Here is a 23,841-nt window from a genome sequence, read left to right as displayed (position 1 = left end):
GCTACTTTTGATGTACAATCCTTTTTGGATAACCCGTCGTGGGAGGTGTTTAATAAGTGTCGTAAAAGTGATTTAATGACCTTGGCTGACCATTATTCATTGTCTATTTCGCACAATTTAGTTAAGGCGGAGGTTAAGAAACTAGTGTTAAATGTATTGTTAGAAGAGGAGGTGCTTGTGTTACCGCTGCCTGAACCTACTACCCCTGTAGGGGATGTTGCTGCTCCTGTAAGCCCGTCGGTTTCTGAGACGAAGGCGAGGCTAAAGCTCCAGCCACATTGCCCCGTTTTGATCCGCTCTCCCCACTGTCAACTGGTGATGCCAGAAGGGATGTCCGTTCTATACAGTTTCAACTGGAAGCGGAAGAGAGAGCCCAAATTAGGCGAGAAAATCTCCAGTTAGAAATCTGTAAAATAGAGGCTGAAAAAAGAAAGAGAACAGTGGCAGTTGGAAATCTGTAAAATAGAGGCAGAAAGAGAACAGCGGCAGATGGATTTCAAAATGCGCCAAATGGAATTGGAGGCAGAGACAGCGAGGCTAGCCTTTGTTCCTACTGTGCCTGTTAGTGAGTCGTCCTCACCAGCTGGAGCTTCCAACACGTTTGACATTAGTAGGCAGATTGCCTTAGTACCTTTGTTTAGAGAATCAGAGGTTGACTCCTATTTTTGTGTGTTTGAACGTATAGCCGTAGCCTTGAAATGGCCTGAAGAAGTATGGTGCTTATTACTTCAGTGTAAATTAACTGGAAAAGCCCAAGAGGTTTTATCAGCGCTACCTTTGGAAGATAGTTTGAACTATGAAGTGGTCAAAGCTGTTCTCTAGTGTGTTAAAGACGCTGTGTATTTCCCATCAGGTCTCCAGTCCGTATCATCCAGAGAGTCAAGGGGCTCTCGAACGCTGGCATCAGACGCTGAAGGCAATGCTACGCAAGTATTGCATGGATACCAGTACTGATTGGGATGAGGGGGTGCCCTTTGTCTTATTTGCTATTAGGGAAACAATACAAGAGTCCTTAGGGTTCAGCCCCGCTGACCTTGTGTTTGGACACACCCCACGGGGTCCGCTAAAGGTTTTGAAGGAGCATATCTTATCTCCTACACCCAGTAGCGCCCCTAAAAATGTGTTGGATTATGTCAGTAAGATGCGGGAGAGACTGCACGCTGCAGGTGCATTAGCCCAAAAGTCTCTCTCCTCTACTCAAAAACGCATGAAGTTGCATTATGACAAAAAGGCTGTTGGCCGTTCTTTTGCACCAGGTGATCAAGTTTTAGTTTTGTTGCCAATCCCTGGCTCATCTCTGTCAGCACGTTTTTCTGGACCATATCTTGTGGAAAAGAAACTCAGTGACACCAATTATGTGATAAAGACCCCAGATCGGAGGCGTTCTTCCCGAATGTGTCATGTTAACATGCTGAAAGCATATTATATGCGTGATTCTCCCAACAGCTCCTCAAGAAAGCCTGTCCAGCCCGCCGTTTCCAGTGTGGCTGCGGTGGTGCTGAAGCCTGGCTGGTATCTAGAGGAGGATAAGGAGGATGGGTTGGAGTTACGCCATACGTTACAGCAGTGTGAACGCTTATGTAATTCAGAGATGCTGAAAAAGTTACCATCTCAAATGGAACATTTGGATAAAGACCAAACTAAGGATCTTATCTTATTGATAAACAGTTTTCTCACTGTGTTTCAGGATGTTCCAAGTCGCACGTCCATCTTGGAACATGACGTGGATGTGGGGGACGCTGTTCCTATAAGTCAGCATCCGTACCGGGTTAATGCAAAGAAAAGGGAGGTAATGAAAAGTGAGGTAGCTTATTTATTACAGAATGACATGGCAAAACCCAGTAACAGCTCCTGGAGTTCCCCGTGTATTCTTGTTCCTAAGCCTGACGGTACGTCTCGCTTATGTACGGATTATCGGCGAGTAAATGCCGTTACAAAGACTGATTCTTTTCCTCTACCTCGCTTAGATGACTGCATTGATAGAATTGGCTCTGCTGCTTACGTTAGTAAATTAGATTTGCTAAAAGGTTATTGGCAGGTGCCTTTGACCTCTCGAGCTTCTGACATCTCGGCTTTCGTTACGCCAGATAACTTCGTACAATATTCTGTGATGCCCTTTGGAATGTGTAATGCACCTGCTACTTTTCAGCGGTTAGTTAACATTGTTTTTGCCGATGTACCAAATTGTACTGCTTATCTTGACGATGTGGTAATACATTCGTCTACTTGGTCTGATCATTTCGCCACCTTGAAAAGTGTGTTTCAGCGGTTGGCGAATGCTTCTTTAACCCTCAATTTGGCCAAGTGTGAGTTTGGGAAGGCTACAGTGACTTACTTAGGGAAACAAGTGGGACGAGGTCAAGTGCGCCCAGTAACTGGCAAAGTGGAAGCAATTGTTGCTTTTCCTGCTCCCACTCGCCGCCAGTTGCGCAGATTCCTGGGGATGGTAGGTTACTATCGTACTTTCTGTAAGAATTTCTCGACGGTAGTAGCTCCCCTTTCATCTCTGCTTAGTCCGAAGGTACCATTTAAGTGGTCCCAGGACTGTAACTATGCTTTTGAGTCCGCTAAAGCGCTACTTTGTAGTGCCCCAGTGCTTGCCGCCCCCAACTTTGACAAACCTTTTAAGTTGGAGGTAGACGCTAGTATAGTGGGGGTGGGTGCGGTTCTCTTGCAGGAAGATGAAGATGGAGTGGATTGACCCATCAGTTTCTTCTCCCGTAAGTTCAACTCGTGTCAGTCAAGGTACTCCACAATTGAACAGGAAACGCTGGCTTTATTGCTAGCATTACAGTTCTTTGAGGTATATGTGGGTTCCAGTGCCTTGCCTGTAATGGTCTTCACTGACCATAATCCTTTGGTGTTCTTAAAGCAAATGTACAATCAGAACCGCCGCCTTATGCGGTGGGCTCTGATTGTACAAGGATATAATGTACAGATAGCCTATGTGAAGGGCTCGGCAAATGTGGTTGCCGACGCTCTATCACGGGTTTAGTAACTGGGGAAGCGTTGATTTTTGTTATTGCAAACTGTATGTTTGCATTTTTTGTGTTGGGCGTGTTACGTTCCCCAGTTTCTGTTGTGGTTTGTGTATTATCATGTATGTATTTCAGGAGATGGATTCCTGAAGTTCTCAACGAGCAGCTGATTGGTCAATCAACATTGATTGTTTGGAGAGCTGACCCCGCCCCCCCTCATCAGGACGCAGCTGTCTCCAATTACTAACTTCTTCTGAAGCTATATAAGCCCCAGTTCTGTTGCTCAGAAGGGAGATGATTGCTGAGAGACAAGGCTAATGGCTGAGGGTTATAGCATGTTGGTTGTTTCCAAGAATTTTGGTATGTACTGTGTCCGTTGTTGCTGAGGGAGCTGATTGGTTGTGTGTGTCAATAGGATGCAGTGTTTTGAATATTGACTTACATTTGTGTAATTCTGTTTCATTTGTTCCCAGGGGGAAGGGGAAGGCACCTAGGGAGTGTTTAGGCAAGAGGCCCGCGGGCATACATATACCCGTAGTAGTTTGCTGTCTATGCACACTAGGAAAGACCTGGGCGGACCATCCCCTGTATTTTGGTTAGTGCACCAGGTGGTGCTAGATAGGTAAGTAGTGGGTAGTCAGGTAAGGTAGGAGAGGGGGCTTTGATATTTACTTTCTTTGCTTTGGTTCCGTCCAGCCCCTTTTTCCCAAACCTTATCACGTGAAGGAATAAATTCCCTGTTAACGGTATTCTCTGCCTATTCGTCATACTTGTTCACACCTACATTTTCCTACCTTATTCACAACAAGGAGAGTTGAGTTGTAGCAGGGTGTTGCGTTCCCTCTTTCTAGAGGCGTGCGTAACAGTGCCCATGAGGAGGAAGTATCCTGGACTTGGAAGAGATTCTGGATGGAAGGGATCCTGGACTTGGGAAGAAATCCTGGCAGGACAGGATCGCCTTCCATGGCGGGAGACGCAAGCGGTGAAGGAAGGACAGCAACGACGACAGGGTTCGCGGCCACGACACAAGCCCAAGAAGCAACCTCAAAATATTTTTGGGGGGGGGCACACCGGGTGGTCGGTGAAGTGGAGGGGTGAGTCAGAGACCGTCGAGGAGTTATTGGATAAATTGGAGGAGAGTGAACAGAGAGGAGAGTTAGAGACCTTTGAGGAATTGTTGGATAAATTGGAGGAGAGTGAAGCGAGAGAGCTGTTGGTTTGGCGTAGTATGCACGGCATTCGCCCTGAGGAGTGTGTTAGCCGTCCAAGGCCACCTGAGTCAGTTCCCCGTACTCGTCCTGAGAAGTGTGTTAAAGTTCCGGTACAATTGAGGCCGGCTATACACAACAGGTCTCCAGTGCACCTTCACAGCCCGGTACATCCTGAGCCAACTCCCCGTACTCACTGTGGGGAGCGTGTGACCGGTCAGGCACCATGTTTTGCAGTGATACGCACGGTGTCTCCAGTGCGCATCCACAGCTTTGTGCGTCCTGTGCCAGCTACCCGCACTTGCCGTGCGAAGGTGATCATCTGTCCAGGACGCGTTGTGCCAGCTCTACGCTCCAGACCTCCAGTGCACCTCCACAGTCCAGTACGTCCTGTGCCTGCTCCTCGCGCTCGCCCTGAGGTGCGTGTCACCAGCCCGGTACCACCAGTTCCGGCCCCACGCATCAGGCTTCTGGCGACAATCCCCAGTCAGGTACGTCCTGTGCCTGCTCCTCGCACTCTCCCTGAAGTGCGTGTCACCAGTTTGGTGCCACCTGTGCCAGTTCCACACACTAGGCCTCCAGTGCGCCTTCCCAGTCAGGTACGTCCTGTGCCTGCTACCCACACTCGCCCTGAGGTGCGTGTTACCAGTCTGGCGCCACCTGTGCCGGCCCCACGCATCAGGCCTCCAGTGCGCCATCCCGTTCCAGAGCTTCCGGCGATGGTTTCCAGTCCAGAGCTTCCGGCGATGGTTTCCAGTCCAGAGCTTCCGGCGATGGTTTCCAGTCCAGAGCTTCCGGCGATGGTTTCCAGTCCAGAGCTTCCGGCGATGGTTTCCAGTCCAGAGCTTCCGGCGATGGTTTCCAGTCCAGAGCTTCCGGCGATGGTTTCCAGTCCAGAGCTTCCGGCGACGGTTTCCAGTCCAGAGCTTCCGGCGACGGTTTCCAGTCCAGAGCTTCCGGCGACGGTTTCCAGTCCAGAGCTTCCGGCGACGGTTTCCAGTCCAGAGCTTCCGGCGACATTTCACAGTCCGGAACCTCCAACGACGGTCCACGGCCTGGAACCTCCAACGACGGTCCACGGCCTGGAACCTCCAGAGATGGTCCACGGCCCGGGAACCTCCAGAGATGGTCCACGGCCCGGGAACCTCCAGAGATGGTCCACGGCCCGGGAACCTCCAGAGACGGTCCACGGCCCGGAACCTCCAGAGACGGTCCACGGCCCGGAGCCCCAAGAGATGGTCCACGGCCCGGCGCCTCCTGAGATGGCCCATGGTCCGGAACCTTCTGAGACGGCCCACGGTCCGGAACCGCCTGAGACGGTCAACGGTTCGGGACCTCCAGCTCCAAGGCCAGAGTCTTCTTCTACGTTGGTGCCCAGTCCAGGCGCAGTGTTCAGCCTGGGTCCATGGCTGGACCCGCAGGATGAGCGTGTTCTTCGGCCCGCACCAGAGCCGCCACCAAAGCTGGCGGATCCGTGGGATGAGCGGGTTCTTCATCCCGCACCAGAGCCGCCCCCGATGCTGGTGGATCTGCGGGATGAGCGGGTTCTTCGTCCCGCACCAGAGCCGCCATCGACACTAGACACCCCCCCAACCCTCCCTTTTTGTTTCAGGTTTTGCGGTCGGAGTCCGCACCTTTGGGGGGGGGGGGTACTGTCATGTCCTGACCATAGAGAGCTCTTATTTTCTATGGTAGGGGTTTTCTAGTTATTCTTTTCTATGTGGGGTTCTAGTTTAGTTTTTCTATGTTTTGGTGATTTGTATGATTCCCAATTAGAGGCAGCTGGTTATAGTTGTCTCTAATTGGGGATCATACTTAAGGAGCATTTTTTCCACCTCTAGGTTATGGGATATTGTTTGTGTAGTTGCATTGTCGTCACGGTCCGTTTATTAATTTACTGTTTGTTTTGTATTTTGCTAAGTTTCACTTTATAATAAAGATATGGAACGCTACTCACGCTGTGCCTTGGTCCGATCATTCCAACGAACGTGACACTAAGAAAGTAATACTAAGTGTATGTTGTGTAGTAAGATGTTAGTTGCCCATGTGCCTCACCCTAATAATTTGGTCTATTTACCCTTCTTAATTTCGCCTACTGTTCTGACTTGGTGGTACACATGTAGCCTGTATCTTGTTTTAGAGAAGTGTAATCATCAAATATTGTAAGAGCTTTCATTGTCTGCTTATATGCCCTTTATATTTATCCTACGGTTCTGACTTGGTGTACAGGGAGAGCACTGTAAGAACGGCCCATGTTCTGAATTCTGTCTCTGTACATTTCAAAAGTGCTAAACAAATAGTTATATTGACTACTGTATGTCCGTATGTCCGTCCGAGCTCGCTCATTAATGTCTTAATCGAAATTCCGGATTGCCACTTATCTGCTTGTCGTCCCCTTATGCCATAGTTTGTACATCTCAATTGTCATTAGAAAACACATTTGTTTAAGCAAGTCAGCTATATCAGCTAAGTTTTTTTTAAAGGCAGCCATATCAGTTGTTTTTTTTAAAGCAGTAAATGAGGCTGAATGAACTGTTTTGCTGCCAGACAAGGCTCCGCTGATAGCCAGGTGTAGCAGTGGTAAGGTGTTGGGACTGTTGTTGGGACAGCTTTATGTAGGCCCTAACAGTTTGTGGGCACCGTCTGTCACCATTAAAGTGGAATTAATGTATTGTTTAGTGTTTTGTTTTGCTGGCATGCATCCCACTTTTTTTTGCCCCACCAAGATTTACATGCTAAAATCGCCAATGGTTGTAACTAACCCAAAACGCAGAAACCTTCTCAGCAGGGGTTGGAACCTAAATGATTTCCTAATATCAAGGCACAAGGCGAGACCCAAATGCAGACACAGGAGGCAGATGGTTGGAATCTTACAATATTTATTAATCCAAAGGGGTAGGCAAGAGAATGGTCATGGACAGGCAAAAATGTCAAAACCAGATCGGAGTCCAGGAGGTACAGAGTGGCAGTCAGACTCGAGGTCAAGGCAGGCAGAATGGTCAGGCAGGCGGGTACAAAGTCCAGAAACAGGCAAGGGTCAAAACCGGGAGGACTAGAAAAAGAATGCAAAAAGCAGAAGAACGGAAAAACGCTGGTTGACTTGGAAACATACAGTACAAACTGGCACAGAGAGACAGGAAACACAGGGATAAATACACTGGGGAAAATAAGCGACACCTGGAGGGGGTGGAGACAATCACAAGGACAGGAAAAACAGATCAGGGCGTGACATCCTAATCGTTTCGTTCTGAACAAAACCAAAAACCGTTCCACTGTTCGGACCAGCAAAATAAAGTTCAGAACCGGTTCAAACCAAAACAAAGTAACGGTTTATAATGTTTATTTCTGTTCCTTTTTTTAACCTGTGAAACCAAGCGGTTTTTACATTTAGCTAATTAAATTACTTCACCAATCAGTGCGGAAAGAGCAGACAAGCTAGTTGTTTACATGTGTGACGGACAGACAAGTATGGCGCAAGATGTGACTGAAATTTTGCGGGATGGAAGAGAGCGAAAGAGGGTTGAGGAGGAGGAGCTTAAAGCTGCTGGTCATCTTGTTATGACATGCATTATGTGAATTAAGTCCACAAAATTATACCTAGGAGGAGCAGTTTCTATGGAGGAACTTTGAATGTCCTTTAAACTAGCAAGCAAGCCTGTGTGTGCGCAGAGCGACACCAGATCAATAACAAAAAAACATCTTACCTTTTGGTAGTTAATAAATCCAACGTGAAACGTGATAACTAGACCTAGGATATCCTTAACTAGCATTGAAAAAGTTAATACAGTCTTCTCCAGCTACACTGAACAAGAATATAAATGCAACATTCAACAATTTCAAGATTTAACAGTTCATATAAGGACGTCAGACAATTTAAAACACATTTCCATAGAAATCCTAATCCATGGATTTCACATGACTGGGAAGGACACATTTTCTTTGCATATGGTTGATCAGGCTGTTGATTGTGGCCTGTGGAATTTTGTCCCTCTCCTCTTCAATGGCTGTGCTAAATTTCTGGATATTGGCGGGAACTGGAACACGCTGTCGTACACGTCGATCCAAAACATAACAACCATACTCAGTGGGTGACATGTCTGGTGAGTACGCAGGCCATGGAAGAACTGGTGTGATGTGGAGGTCCTGGGCTGGCGTGGTTACACGTGGTCTGCGGTTGTGAGGCAATTGGAGGTACCGCTAAATTCTCTAAAATTACGTTGGAGGTGATTTATGGTAGAGAAATTAACATTAAATTATCTGGCAACAGCTCTGGTGGACATTGCTGCAGTCAGCATGCCAATTGCACGCTCCCTCAAAACTTGAGACATCTGTGGCATTGTGCTGTGTGACAGAACTGCACATTTTGGAGTGGCCTTTTATTGTTCCCAACACAAGGTGTACCTGTGTAATGATCATGCTGCTTAATCAGCTTCTTGATATGCCACACCTGCCAGGTGAATGGATTATCTTGGCAAAGGAGAAATGCTCACTAACAGGAATGTAAACAAATTTGTGCACAACATTTTAAAGAAATAAGCTTTTTGTGTATATGGAAAATGTCTGGGATGTTTCATTTCAGCTCATGAAACATGTGACCAACACTTTACATGTTGCGTTTATATTCTAGCCTGGCAGTTTGCTGTTTGCACTAACATTTGCAGACGGATTATGCATATTATTTGTAGGCCTATTGTCATTTAGTGGGAGAGTGTCGATGAGTGCCTTGTGCGTAATTACGCACCTACAGGGGTTTTATGGTTAACTGCAATGTGGTGGATATATCATTGCCTAATTCATATCGTTATTAAACTCACTTTGTCATATTTAATTGAATTCAGATGATGAGTGAACAAACAAAAAATGATCCGTGGCCTTTTCCTGCCCATTCATTAATAATCTTTAACACGGGTCGATGTGAACTCTAAACGAATAGTTACACAATGTTTAGCAATTACAATGTAGGCTACTAAATCAAAATTGTGAATCGTTGTTCTATTAGGATTTTCAGAAGAGCTTGTGACACAGTTTTTTTCATAGTTTATTCCGTTATTGTGCGCTACAAAGCTTTAAAACGAAATGTTACCAAATTATACATAATAGACATCTTGAAACTTGGAATAGGTATTTTGGCTATGTGTTATGGAACGTTTGAAATAAAGTTCCCTTGTTCAGGCTATGAATAAATATTGTCAAGTGCCGTTTATTTGAATGAAGTATACTAGAGCATTTGATCCCTTTCTTATCCAATGATTGATAATGAAATGTATAAGCAGTCTCAATAAAAGTAATACAATCAAACACCAGCGTCGTGGGGTGGTTTCATATTGTGCAAAGCAGAAAGCTCCACCAGGCAACAGACACCTGACGCTGGGCATCGGACGAAATTGGCCTGTGATGTTTTGGAAAAACAGATGACGTTTTGGTCAATCCTTGCATGTGCATACCCGGTTAGGTGTATTGGTCGAGAAAGACAGGCATATTGGCTACTTATGAAGAGGAGGAGGCAGAATTAAATCTCTGTCGCACACAGCCATCTCGTTTTCTTCCTCACACACACACACATCTCGCTCTCTGCCTCTCCTATCATCAGTAGCCTAAATTAATAGAAGGTAATCCCCGCCATGTGAGGAGTCGGCCACGGTTTGGAGGCGGGGTGTTTTTCATTCAAATCCACTGCCTGTGCTATAAAAAGGGAAGCTACAAGTAGAGTGCAACTTCAGCAAAGGATCGTAGCGCAAGAGTAACGCGGTCTGTCTGAAGTTTTAGAAGCTATAGCCTAAAGATATTAGCCGGTCTGCGATTATTAGTCGGCATGAATACAGTCAAGGCTATGAAAAATGCAATTGTCTGTCTTATTTTACTGCCTCGCTTCTTCTTGGCAGCGATAATGCTGTGGTTTCTCGATTTCCATTGCGTAAGAAAGAGGGTCTTCCCCAAAATGAAGGAACAAGAAGGAAATATTGTCGACCCCCCAGTATGTATTTCCGAGTCTAATCGAATGTTCAGCTGGGAGTCAATCAAAGCCGTTTGGCATGGCCATAAACTGGACTTCTTAAAATCGGCGCACCTTGGATATGTAGCGCCCAACACAGAAGTTGTGCAGCTCCGCGACCAGAGCTGCAACCGGATTCTTGACTATGCCAAAGACAAGCGACCGCTCATTCTAAACTTTGGCAGCTGCACCTGACCACCGTTCATGACACGCTTGAAGGCGTTCCAGCGTGTTGTGCAGCAATACGCTGATATCTCAGACTCTGTCGTTGTTTACATAGAGGAAGCGCACCCGTCGGACGGATGGATGAGCTCTGACGCTCCCTACCAAATTCCCAAACACCGCTGTCTCGAGGACAGACTCAGTGCCGCTCAAATAATGAACCGTGAGGTCCCTGGGTGCCTTGTTGTCGCAGACAGCATGGATAACTCGTCCAACGCCGCATATGGAGCATATTTCGATAGACTTTACATACTTCAAGACGGAAAGATTGTCTACCAAGGAGGTAGAGGGCCGGAGGGATACCGCATCTCTGAGCTGAGAGACTGGCTAGATCAATACAGACAAAGTGTTGGAAATTCAAGAAATGTCGTTATTCATGTCTAGAGTTTTATAACATTTTAGGCGTCACCATTAAATAAGTTATGTCTCTACACATTTCATACACTGCAACTTTTCGACTTGAGAGTTGCGGCTCCAATAAGGTGTCACAGGGACACACAAGCATTTTCACTTGTGTTGTTTACCAGTGATGTATATGTAGGCCTATCCCAATGGTTGCAGAATTGCCTGTTTTAGTTGTAGTTGTTATTTTGACCGTGGACATCTCAACATATTACGTCAATAGACGATCGACTGCAAGGGTTTATTTGTCAAAACCAGTTGTTCTGTGCTCCCATATTTGTCATGTTCTCTTTATGCGAATGTTTGTGTGGAAAGTGTGAGTAAAGTAGGGTTTGCCATGACCAATTTATTGCCAGTATTTTTGTGAAGTTCGGTTTTTAAAAGGTACCTCACCAGAAATCCGATACTGATGTTCTAATGCTGAAGATAATGATTGTGTGCAATATCTTTTTACTTGTATTTTTGGTTTTGTAAATATGGTTAACTTTTTATGGAGATACTTTTATAATAAAATGTCTTATTCTATACTCTGGAAAATAACTATTTAAAACATTTCGCTCATTGCTGAAGGCGAATTCATTTAGGATGATGTGTAGGGTATTCATTTAGCATGCTTGATCTGCATGGAATAACTTTTGTTAACTAAAGTCACATTTAAAATGATGGTAAGGTAATTACTGAGTAGATAGCCTATAGCCTCTAGCAACAGGCTTCCTCCCTTGTGCGCAGTAGACTGTGGGAAACGCGGTTACTGGGTAAACCACACATTTCTTTGATACAAACATTAAGAACACCTTCCTAATATTGAGTTGTTTTTCCCTCAGAACAGCTTCAATTCGACGGGGCATGGACACTAGAAGGTGTCGAAAGCGTTCCACAGGGATGCTGGCCCATGTTGACTCGAATGCATTCCACAGTTGTCAAGTAAGTTGGTTGTCCTTTGGTTGGTGGACCATTCATTGGTACACACGGGAACTGTTGAGCGTTAAAAACCAAGCAGCCTTGCAGTTCTTGACACAAACCGGTGCGCCTGGCACGTACTACCATACCCTGTTCAAAGGCACTTCAATCTTTTGTCTGTCCCATTCACACTCTGAATGGTACACATACACAAGCCATGTCTCAATTGTCTCAAAGCTTCAAAATCCTTCTTTAACCTGTCTCCTCCCGTTTGTCTACACTGATTGAAATGGATTTAACAAGTGACATCAAAAAGGGATCCTAGCTTTCACCTGTTTTCACCTTGTCAGTCTATGTCATGGAAAGAGCAGGAGTTCAGCATGTTTTGTACAATCAGTGTACAGTAACCTGTGCATGCTGGTTTTTTATAAACTTCAGTCAGAAACCCCAACTATTGACATCAGAATGAATATCAATTTTCTGTGCTTTACTCTCTCTTGCTCACGCTCTCTCTCTCTCTCTCTCTCTCTCTCTCTCAGAAACGATTCATTGATATCAGAGAGAGCATATCAACATTTAACTTCATTCTAAACGTATGCTGTTTGCTCCCATGTCATATGAACAAATTTACACTGAAGCTGATGGCCAAACGGGTTTAATTATAAAATCAAAGTAGAGCCCATGCCCTATGTGTTCAATAATCTATGGGTACATCTACACAAGCACCCCAATTTTGATCTTCCTTTCCACTAATTATTCTTAAGACCAATGAGATCAGCTCTAAAAGAAGATCTGATGTGATTGGTCAAAATACCAGAGTGGAAAAAAGATCAGAATTGGGCTGCCTGTGTAAACGCATCCTAAGTGTTCAATTATCTGTGTTTAATTGTCTATGTGTTCAATAATCTCAAATATCTAAGTAAAGCCCATGCCCTATGGGTTAAATTATCTCAAATATAAAATCAAAGTAACAATAATAAGAAAAGTTAATTTTTTTACTGTTACTCAGACTTCAGTACCCCTATTAGGCTCACTGTTCTGAGGACCGTGTTCTCATTAAAAATCATTCAGATGATCACTTAGATAAAACACTGAGAAGAGAGCTTCTGTCTGATCAAACTTTCTGTGTAAAAAGGAATATTCAAAAGTATCCACACTTAGAAAAACAAGGTGCTATCTAGAACCTAAAAGGGTTCTTTGGCTGTCCCGATAGGAGAACACTTTGAAGAACCCTTTTGGTTCCAGGTAGAACCCTTTTGGGTTCCATGTAAAACCCTTTCCAGAGAAGATTCTACATGAAACCCAAAAGGGTTCTATCTGGAACCAAAAAGGGTTCTCCTATGGAGATAGCCGAAGAATCGTTTTGGAACCCTTTTTTCTAAGAATGCATGTATTCCTGCCTTGAGGAATCATCATATAGAATACGTCGTTTTGAACGCACTTGAACAACACTTGCGCTGCTGTGGTTACACTATGTTGCATTTATAACATAATTGAGCGGTCGTAAAGGTATGACCAACATGGGTGGTTCCACAGCATTTCAGTCTTCATACTTCATAAAAAAACGATCTGCTTTTCTCTGCTTTGTATCATTGAGAGAAAAAAACAATACTGGTTCAATCAACAGGTATCATGTAATCAAACCCGAATGTCCTAAGAAGAGGTGGCCTTTGTGAAAATAACATTTAAGGTCATATTGTGAATACATTCTCTATGAATGATTAATAATATATTGTAACAAAGATTTAACTTTCTTGTCGCTCTGGTTATGGTTGCTGCCTTCGGTCATGGCGACCAGAGTTTGAGTTCCTGTAGGGACAATATAATGCATTGTTTATGTATGGCTTATCCAGTTCTTTGGGCTAAAACAGTCTCTGCAACAGCTTCAAACTCATGCACATTCTTTCCAAATGTGACCCTGTTTTTTTCACAGCGCAAGACACCCCTGGCTAGACAAGCTCACATCCTGTAATCAAACCATTCTGTCCCTACAAGAGCTTTCATTTTGTGTTTGTGCAAAACCTTGGCAAAATGTATTTCCACCAAAACCAATCCCATTGTGCAAGTGTCCTTTCAATGATCCATTATACAGGTCTCACAGACTCCTTTCTCCATATGAACAAGTGCACTTTTAGAACAAAACGTGTCCCTCTTCACGACTATGATATCAATTAGTGTGAGTGTCACGATCGTCGTAATGAGCGGACCAAGGCGCAGCGTGAGTATAGTTCCACGTATTTTTAATCTCCGTGAAACAAACAAAACAATAAAGAAACAACGAAACGTGAAGTCATGACGTGCACACAGGCAACCAAACAATATCCCACAAAACACAGGTGGGGAAATGGCTACCTAAATATGATCCCCAATCAGAGGCAACGATAAACAGCTGCCTCTAATTGGGAACCATATTAGCACCAACATAGAAATAAACTTACTAGATCACCCCCTAGTCACACCCTGACCTACTACACCATAGAGAACCAAGGGCTCTCTATGGTCAGGGCGTGACAGTACCCCCCCCAAAGGTGCGGACTCCGGCCGCAAAACCTGAAACCAAATGGGGAGGGTGGGGGGTTGATTTGTGTCGGTGGCGGCACCGGTGCAGGTCATAGCCCCCGCCCAGACCCCGGATCCGGCCTGAACGCCGTGCCTGGACTGGGCACCGGCGCAAAGGAGGGCTCCGGCCATGAAGCTGGGTTGGACGCCGTGCCTGGACTGGGCATCGGCGCACAGGAAGGCTCCCGCCCTGGAGCTGGACTGGACGCCGTGCCTGGACTGGGCACTGGCGCAGTAGAAGGCTCCGGCCTTGGAGCTGGACTGGATGCCTTGCCTGGAAGCTTCGGACCTTGCTGGAGGTTCCAGACCGTTGACCATCGCTGGAGGTTCCAGACCGTTGACCCTCGCTGGAGGTTCCGGACCGTTGACCGTCGCTGGAGGTTTCGGACCATGGACCGTCGCAGGAGGTTCCGGACTGGGAACCGTCGCCGGAAGCTCTGGACTGGGAACCGTCGCCGGAAGCTCTGGACTGGGAACCGTCGCCGGAAGCTCTGGACTGGGAACCGTCGCCGGAAGCTCTGGACTGGGAACCGTCGTCGGAAGCTCTGGACTGTGAACCGTCGCCGGAAGCTCTGGACTGTGAATGCGCACTGGAGGCCTAGTGCGTGGAGCCAGCACAGGTTGCACCGGACTGGTGACACGCACTTCAGGGCGAGTGCGAGGAGCAGGCACAGGACGTACCGAACTGGGGAGGCGCACTGGAGGTCTGATGCGTGGGGCCAGCACAGGTTGCACCGGACTGGTGACACGCTCTTCAGGGCGAGTGCGAGGAGCAGGCACAGGACGTACCGGACTGGGGACATGCACTTCAGGGCGAGTGCGAGGAGCAGGCACAGGACTACCGGACTGGGGACATGCACTTCAGGGCGAGTGCAAGGAGGAGACACAGGACATACCGGACTGGGGAGGCGCACTGGAGGCCAGAAGCGTGGAACCGGCCCAGGTTGCACCAGACTGCTAACCGGATCCTCTGGTCTGGCTCTTCCCGCGGCTCTTCCCCCCCCTCCTCCAGAGTTTGCCATTCGGGCTCTGGCACTCTCCTCGGCTCGACCAGCCACCCCTTGTGCCCCCCCCCCAAAAAAAAAACACTTGGGGTTGTCCTTGGTCTTTCTGTGGCCGCGAACCCTGGTGTCGTCACTGTCCTCAATTATTACCTTCCGTCTGCCGCCAAGGAAGGGTTTCGCATCCACCCATCACTTCTTCCCATATCCAAAACTCCTTTACCTGGTGAACACGATGTTTGGTCGGATATTCTTTCACCATCGTCGTAATGAGCGGACCAAGGCGCAGCGTGAGTATAGTTCCACATATTTTTAATCTCCGTGACGCAAACAAAACAATAAAGAAACAACGAAACGTGAAGTCATGACGTGCACACAGGCAACCAAACAATATCCCACAAAACACAGGTGGGGAAATGGCTACCTAAATATGATCCCCAATCAGAGGCAACGATAAACAGCTGCCTCTAATTGGGAACCATATTAGCACCAACATAGAAATAAACCTACTAGATCACCCCCTAGTCACGCCCTGACCTACTACACCATAGAGAACCAAGGGCTCTCTATGGTCAGGGCGTGACAGTGAGCCTGGAAGATCACATAGAAATCAAACAGAATAGTCTGACTGCTTCATTTGTCAGCTATTTCTGACACCGCACAAGTTTTTTCCCCCTGTTGCTTGGTTACTGTTTTTCATAGGTCGACAAGACCTAGACAGAGAATCACAACAGAATGGATTCTCCTTGCCAGCTCCTTACCAACAACTCAACCCACCAAATGTTTTATAACAGATAACCAATTATTTCGTCCAAACATCAATACAATTATACTTGTAATATCACCATTATCAGTGTTGAGAAGGTTATTGAGTTTAGACTCAGATATGCAGATTTCTTTGTCACTCACAATTCAATGCATGTCGCTGATTATATAAGATACAGCGCCTTTTACAGTCTAAACCAGTTAACAGGTTTCCAAGTTAACAATAAAACGTAAAATGTCTTCTACTGGGAGAACGTGTGTTTGCATTTGTGCCAGGTTTTATCACCGTCACAAAGATAGTTTTTTCTTTGCCGCCAGAAAGGAGTTGATTGGTTGTACTTTCCTCTCTATGTTAGACTATGGTGGTACTATTTATGCGCAAGCCTCAAGCTCTACACTGAAGGCTCTTGTCTGTGTTTCATGCAGCCCTTCATTTAGTCACCAACCAGAGACGTCTAACTCCCCATTGTGATCTCTACAGTGCTGTCGACTGGACATCACTAGCAACACGCAGGCTCAAACACTGGTACATTATTATTTCTAACGCCATTTTAGTCATCCCGTCTTCTAGCTGGGAATGATAAACTGTACAAGCTCAGATCTCCATCTTGTTTTAAATGAAGAGTCCCGAACGTTATAACAGAGCGTGGAAGAAGGTTCTTTGTTACTCAGCCCACTGGTCTTGGAATTGCCTCCAAGCCAACCTACAACTACAGGACCTGGTGTCCCTGGATGAGTTCAAAGGGCAAATAGATGAACAGATTGTTGAGACGTAATTGTCTCTAGTCGTCACTAGTTTGCGTTGTCTTATGTAAGGAAACATGAGGTTTTACTTTACACACACACACATCCACTGTCTGTTTGCTGTTGTATTTGTGCTGTTGCCAGTGTCTTCTGTCTGTGTTGTCCATTTTGTCTTTCATAGTTGTCGTTTTTTGTGGGGTTTTTTTAACCCAGGCCCCGTCCCCGCAGGAGGCCTTTTGCCTCTTGCCCGGCCATCATTGTAAATAAGAATTTGTTCTTAATTGACTTGCCTGATTAAATAAAGGATCAATAAAATCAAATAGTATCTGTGTAAAACAAAGAACTGTTGTTACTTTATACTAATGTAATTTTATATACTGCATACATTGGTAACACTTCCTTGAATACTCTCTTCATAATGCATAATGAGTACATTTATAATGCCTTATGAGTTATGCATAATACAACACATATGCACTAATACCTGCTCGTGAACATCTATAAAGCTTTATAAGCAGGCAGCATACAACCTTATGATGCAAAGTGTTGTAATGCCTTATATGTAGCCAAATGCTTATAGGTGTAAACTAATTTGTAAAGGTGAGAGTGAATAATGTCTCTATAACTGTCTATGTAGTGCTTAATAATATACTAAGCATTGCTTATCTTTTAAATCTGATTGGTTCGAGTCTAGATCTGATTGGTTCGAGTCTAGATCTGATTGGTTCGAGTCTAGATCTGATTGATCCGTGTCTAGATCTGATTGTTCCTGAGTCTAGATCTGATTGTTCCTGAGTCTAGATCTGATTGGTCTGAGTCTAGATCTGATTGTTCCTGAGTCTAGATCTGATTGGTCCGAGTCTAGATCTGATTGGTCCGAGTCTAGATCTGATTGGTCTGAGTCAAGATCTGATTGGTCTGAGTCAAGATCTGATTGGTTCGAGTCTAGATCTGATTGGTTCGAGTCAAGATCTGATTGGTTCGAGTCAAGATCTGATTGGTTCGAGTCTAGATCTGATTGGTTCGAGTCTAGATCTGATTTGTTCCTGAGTCTAGATCTGATTGTTCCTGAGTCTAGATCTGATTGTTCCTGAGTCTAGATCTGATTGGTTCGAGTCAAGATCTGATTGATCCGTGTCTAGATCTGATTGTTCCTGAGTCTAGATCTGATTGTTCCTGAGTCTAGATCTGATTGTTCCTGAGTCTAGATCTGATTGTTCCTGAGTCTAGATCTGATTGGTACGAGTCTAGATCTGATTGGTTCGAGTCAAGATCTGATTGGTTCGAGTCTAGATCTGATTGGTCTGAGTCAAGATCTGATTGGTTCGAGTCTAGATCTGATTGGTTCGAGTCTAGATCTGATTGGTCTGAGTCAAGATCTGATTGGTCTGAGTCAAGATCTGATTGGTCTGAGTCAAGATCTGATTGATCTGAGTCAAGATCTGACTCATTCTCTCCTCTCTCAGAGAGGCATCTACACTTATGTTACCAAGGCAACCAATCCAAAAACGACCAAATCTTTGAGGTCATCGTGTCGTGGATGACGCTTCGTGAGCTCCATCCAAATGTGATACGACGTTATAAGCATTAGGTTCTGTACACCATGGCCCAAAATGTGTACGTACACCTAGTGTCGTGGAAAACGATTCAGATCAACTTACTGGTTGCATCTCCAATACTATTAACTGGCCTCCTCTCCTTGTCTCCTCTCCTTTGTCTGCTCCTTGTTTCCTCTCCTCGTGTCCTCTCCTTCGTCTGCTCCTCATCTCGTTTCCTTCATCTGCATGGTTCCGAGAATACAACGTAGAAAATAACGTAATGGATCTCACCAGAAATTAGCTCTCACCCCAGTCAAGTTACTTCACATCAGTGCAAATGTAGGAAAGGAGACGTGACGAGTATTGAGATGCCTCCACTCTTTGCTTTGTGTTTACACATGATTAGAATGTGCCTAATGTATATATTTAAAACAGGGTTTGTTTCCTGTATCTAATCATTTTGTTTAATGACTAATATGTTTGTGTAGCGTTGAGGTAATGTCCTAAAACACTAGCTTTGGTTAACTCAAATGGCAATGGCTCATGTAGAACTGAAAACGAAACCCTTATTGAAACCATACAAATAATGCATTGATTGACATTGGCAAGTATGTTGGGGACAAAAGGGACACAATGCACAGTATACTGGAAATCAGTTGATATCTGTAATCATCTGGAATTAATGTTTGTCCCGTTTTAAATCAATACTTTTGCCATTAAATGCATGTATAACCTTTCATTTCCGAGTGGGATAATGTCCCAATATGTTCAGTTGTTAGGTAAATGCCATCTGGGAGATACTTGGGCACTATGTGGTTCGTGCGTAGTTGTTGAATTAGAATGTTCTGCGTTGCCACTTGCATACAGTGACAGTTGTCAGGGAACTCAGTTCAATGTTGGAAAAAACATTATTCCCATGACGTGGTTTTGAAATGAGAATTAGCATCAAGGCTAAGCCACGACCCATTGGCGTCATTGGGAGTGACGCATTAATAAACAACCTTTTTTTTCTGGAAACAACAATTGGAACGCACTTTGATAATGATTATACAGATGACTTCCCCTTTTGATGCCAAATGTTCCCATAATCGAATTCCATTCTGTCTCAACCAAGTTGTGTTTAGCTTTGTGGGTCTGTCGTTTCTCTGTTTTTAAAAGTCTGTCTTACTCTGACAAATCAAGATGCTTGTTAGTTGTTATTAATTACATGTTATTAATTACATTGCTATAATTGTATTTGAACACACTGTTGTTGAGCATTTATTTTGTTCACCGTAGAACTGTCTCTGATAACTCTGTAAGCCTCGTATAATTTGTGGCATGACTTTGATGCCTACAGGACAAACAGCAAGAAGATACTGGCTACATGGTGGATTTTAAACACAACATTCAGACAGAAGTGTTCAGACAAATCTTGTTAAGTCTTTCCAACACAACAAGGTATCAGACAAACCCTCCTTTCCATGGAAAACCGAAAGAACAAAAAAAAACTAAACAGCTTACTGTTCATTTTGCTCATATCATAACATGTATTCTCAGGTGAAATAAAACATGCTTGTGTCAAACGGGGAGAATGAAAATCCCCAATCATCGTGAGCGACCGTGACAGAGAGAGAGAGGGGGAGGGAGAGAGAGAGAGTCAGACAGAAAGACGTGCTTTGGTGACGGACTTGTACTGCGGCAGCTGCTTAGATTACTGTGCTTGGGCTTAAGCCTGCCTCCCCGTCGCTCACCTCAACTGCACTCTACTCCTCAGTCATATCCTCCCTCCCTCGCTCCCCTCTCCCTCCCTCCCTGGCTCTCTCTACCTCTCTCTCCAGTAGAGCAATACCTCCCCCTACTGGCCCTCTCTCTGAGTCTTCAATGTGCTGGCTCCACAATAATATCACCACTACCACTGTCCACATGGAAAGCACCAGCAACCAGACAAACATTTGGAGCGGCATGGACTGGAAGTTGCACAGGCTGAGAGGAGGAGAGGAGAGGGATTCCCCTGTCTGAATGGATGGCTGGCTGATTGATGTCTTTTCCTCAGAACCAGCTGAACAACAGCCAGTGTGAGCTGAGGCTCTGTGACTTTAGCTGACCCCCGTTGGGACGAACTGGCTGACTCCCGTTGGGACGAACTGGCTGACCCCCGTTGGCACGTAGTGGCTGAACCCCGGTGGGAAGGCGTGGCCAAACGGTCAGAACTCATGCATCTGGTGCACGTAGCTTCACGCATGGACCACAGTGTTCAGAGAAGAGGAGTAGGGGGAAGAGGGAAGGCTTCCACGAGTACGTTTTGATAGCCTTTCTGGGGCTCAGATCAAACAGGGACAGTGGTCAGTGGGGGTTGGTGGGGTAGGGGATGAGCAGGCCTGGAACTTCGTGATTTTAGGGGCAAGGCTATTTGGCCTTCTAGGGGTGCCCAATCTACCAGGGCACCAAGGCCATCTGCCAGGGCAACAAGGCCATCTGCCAGGGCAACAAGGCCATCTGCCAGGGCACCAGGGCCATCTGCCAGGGCACCAGGGCCATCTGCCAGGGCACCAGGGCCATCTGCCAGGGCACCAGGGCCATCTGCCAGGGCACAAAGGCCATTAACTAGAATAGCCAATTTAAATTGATTTGAAAACCAAAAAACACAAGCTATTCTGTTAAGAAAAACCTAAGTGTATGTAAATGTACATAAAAGACTAGCCTACATGTCGGAGTGTAGGGGATAGCCTGTCATATTCTCATGTCTATACCGATGCTGACGTGATGGAGGACCCAGAAAATGTAGCCAGTCAAAAGTTTGGACACACCTACTCATTCAAGAATGCCAAGTTGTCATCAAGACAAAGGGTGGCTACTTTGAAGAATCTCAAATATATTTTGATTTGTTTAACACTTTTTGGGGTACTACATGATTCCAATTGTGTTATGTCATAGTTTTGATGTCTTCACTATTATTCTACAATGTAGAAAATAGTAAAAATAAATACAAATTCTAAACTTTTGACTGGTACTGTATATATATAGGCTAAACGCCAGTCATGTTTGACAAATATAATGTAGGACAATTCATATTAACATCTAAAAGCTTGATTCTGTTGGCATACTGGAATCACTGTTCGTTCGTTAGGAAAGGACAGAAAGGCCATTGGCTGTAATCTGAGCGGAGGCAGTCAACATTTTGAAACTATTTAACCATAAACGCAATGGTTTAAAACCTGGATTTTTTATTATTTCATTTTAAGAGGCATGTCTTACCTTGTTTAAAGTAGCCTAGCCAAATTCAGACCATAGGAATGTTGAGGGAATTATTTTCTCAGCACTTCTTCGTATACCCTTGAAACCAGTAGGATATTTCTATTGGTTTTCAAATTAACTTTCTTTCATTGTCCAGCAGCGATGGACACAATCCTAGTTATATTAGCAACCCATGCTAGTTGTGGCATTTTTAGATCTTATTTTTTCTACATTTCAAAAGGATATTTTCATCTCTGTCACATGAAACCACTTGCTTCAGCCTTATTTCTTTTACATATTTTTTTTTAATGGAGAGTGGTTGTATTGGGATCTATCGTCCCACAACTGTCCCAGAGTCTGTTTGAAATTTCTTTATGGCATAGAATGACAAGCTGACCAATGACAAGCTGACCAATTGCCCTCCAAATACACCTCTGCTGTTTTCAACCAAGATCTCAGTGATCACTGTGATCATTGCCTGCATCCGTAATTGGGTCTTCGGTCAAACGAACACCCCTCATCACTGTCAAACGCTCCCTAAAACACTTCAGCGAGCAGGCCTTTCTAATCGACCTGGAAGGATATTGACCTCATCCCGTCAGTAGAGGATGCCTGGTTATTCTTTAAAAGTGCCTTCCTCACCATCTTAAATAAGCATGCCCCATTCAAAGAATTTAGAACCAGGAACAGATATAGCCCTTGGTTCTCTCCAGACCTGACTGCCCTTAACCAGCACAAAAACATCCTGTGGCGTTCTGCATTAGCATCGAACAGCCCCCGTGATATGCAACTTTTCAGGGAAGTTAGAAACAAATATACACAGGTAGTTAGGAAAGGTAAGGCTAGCTTTTTGAAGCAGAAATTTGCATCCTGTAGAACAAACTCAAAAAAGTTCTGTGACACTGTAAAGTCCATGGAGAATAAGAGCACCTCCTCCCAGCTGCCCACTGCACTGAGGCTAGGAAACACTGTCACCACCGATAAATCCACTATAATTAAGAATTTCAATAAGCATTTTTCTACGGCTGTCCATGCTTTCCACCTGGCTACCCCTACCCCAATCAACAGCCCTCCACCCCCCACCCCCCACAGCAACTCACTTCTCCTTCACACAAATCCAGATAGCTGATGTTCTGAATGAGCTGCAAAATCTGGACCCCTACTAATCAGCCAGGCTAGACAATCTGGACCCTCTCTTTCTAAAATGATCTGCCGAAATTGTTGCAACCCCTATTACTAGCCTGTTCAAACTCTCTTTCATATCGTCTGAGATTCCCATAGATTGGAATTTAAATATGCTCTCTCTAAGTCTCTCTTTCTCCTTCTTTCTTTCTCTCTCTCGGAGGACCTGAGCCCTAGGACCATGCCTCAGGACTACCTGGCTTGATGACTCCTTGCTGTCCCCAGTTCACCTGGCCGTGCTGCTGCTCCAGTTCCAACTGTTCTGCCTGCAGCTATGGAACCCTGACCTGTGCACCGGACGTGCTACCTGTCCCAGACCTGTTGTCCCAGACCTGCTGGAACCCTGACCTATTCACCGGACATGCTACCTGTCCCAGACCTGCTGTTTTCAACTCTCTAGAGACAGCAGGAGCGGTAGAGATACTCTCAAAGATCGGCTATGAAAAAGCCAACTGACACTTACTCTTGTGTTGCTGACTTGTTGCACCCTCGACAACTACTATGATTATTATTATTTGACAATGCTGGTCATTTATGAACATTTGAACATCTAGGCCATGTGCTGTTATAATCTCCACCCGGCACAGCCAGAAGAGGACTGGCCACCCCTCATAGCCTGGTTCCTCTCTAGGTTTTTCCTAGGTTTTGGCCTTTCTAGGGAGTTTTTCTTAGCCACCGTGCTTCTACACCTGCATTGCTTGCTGTTTGGGGTTTTAGGCTGGGTTTCTGTACAGCACTTTGAGATATCAGCTGATGTAAGAAGGGCTATATAAATAAATTTGATTTGATTTGATTGGAAAGCTGCTGCGGTCATCCCCATCTTCAAAGGGGGAGACACTCTAGACCCAAACTGCTAGAGACCGATTTCTATTCTACCCTGCCTTTCTAAGCTATCCGAAAGCCAAGTTAACAAACAGATTACCGACCATTTCGAATCCCACCGTACCTTCTCCACTATGCAATCTGGTTTCAGAGCTGGTCATGGGTGCACCTCAGCCACGCTTAAGGTTCTAAACAATATCATAACCGCCATCGATAAAAGACAGTACTGTGCAGCCGTCTTCATCGACCTGGCCAAGGCTTTAGACTGTCAATCACCGAATTCTTATCGGCAGACTCAATAGCCTTGATTTC

At 45.3% G+C, this 23,841-nt stretch overlaps 1 pseudogene across 1 annotated transcript; it reads left to right on the top strand.

Moving 5' to 3' along the window:
* Positions 1-9,861: 9,861 nt before the first annotated feature.
* Positions 9,862-11,327, top strand: LOC106611653 (thyroxine 5-deiodinase-like; annotated as a pseudogene). Its single transcript, XR_001330141.2, has one exon. The product of XR_001330141.2 is annotated as a thyroxine 5-deiodinase-like (transcript).
* Positions 11,328-23,841: the final 12,514 nt, after the last annotated feature.

This window comes from Salmo salar, chromosome ssa01, assembly GCF_905237065.1.
Source record: "Salmo salar chromosome ssa01, Ssal_v3.1, whole genome shotgun sequence".
NCBI classification, from domain to species: domain Eukaryota; kingdom Metazoa; phylum Chordata; class Actinopteri; order Salmoniformes; family Salmonidae; genus Salmo; species Salmo salar.
The sequence above is the reverse complement of the archived record's forward strand: the minus strand, read 5'-3'. Positions and strand labels throughout refer to the sequence as shown.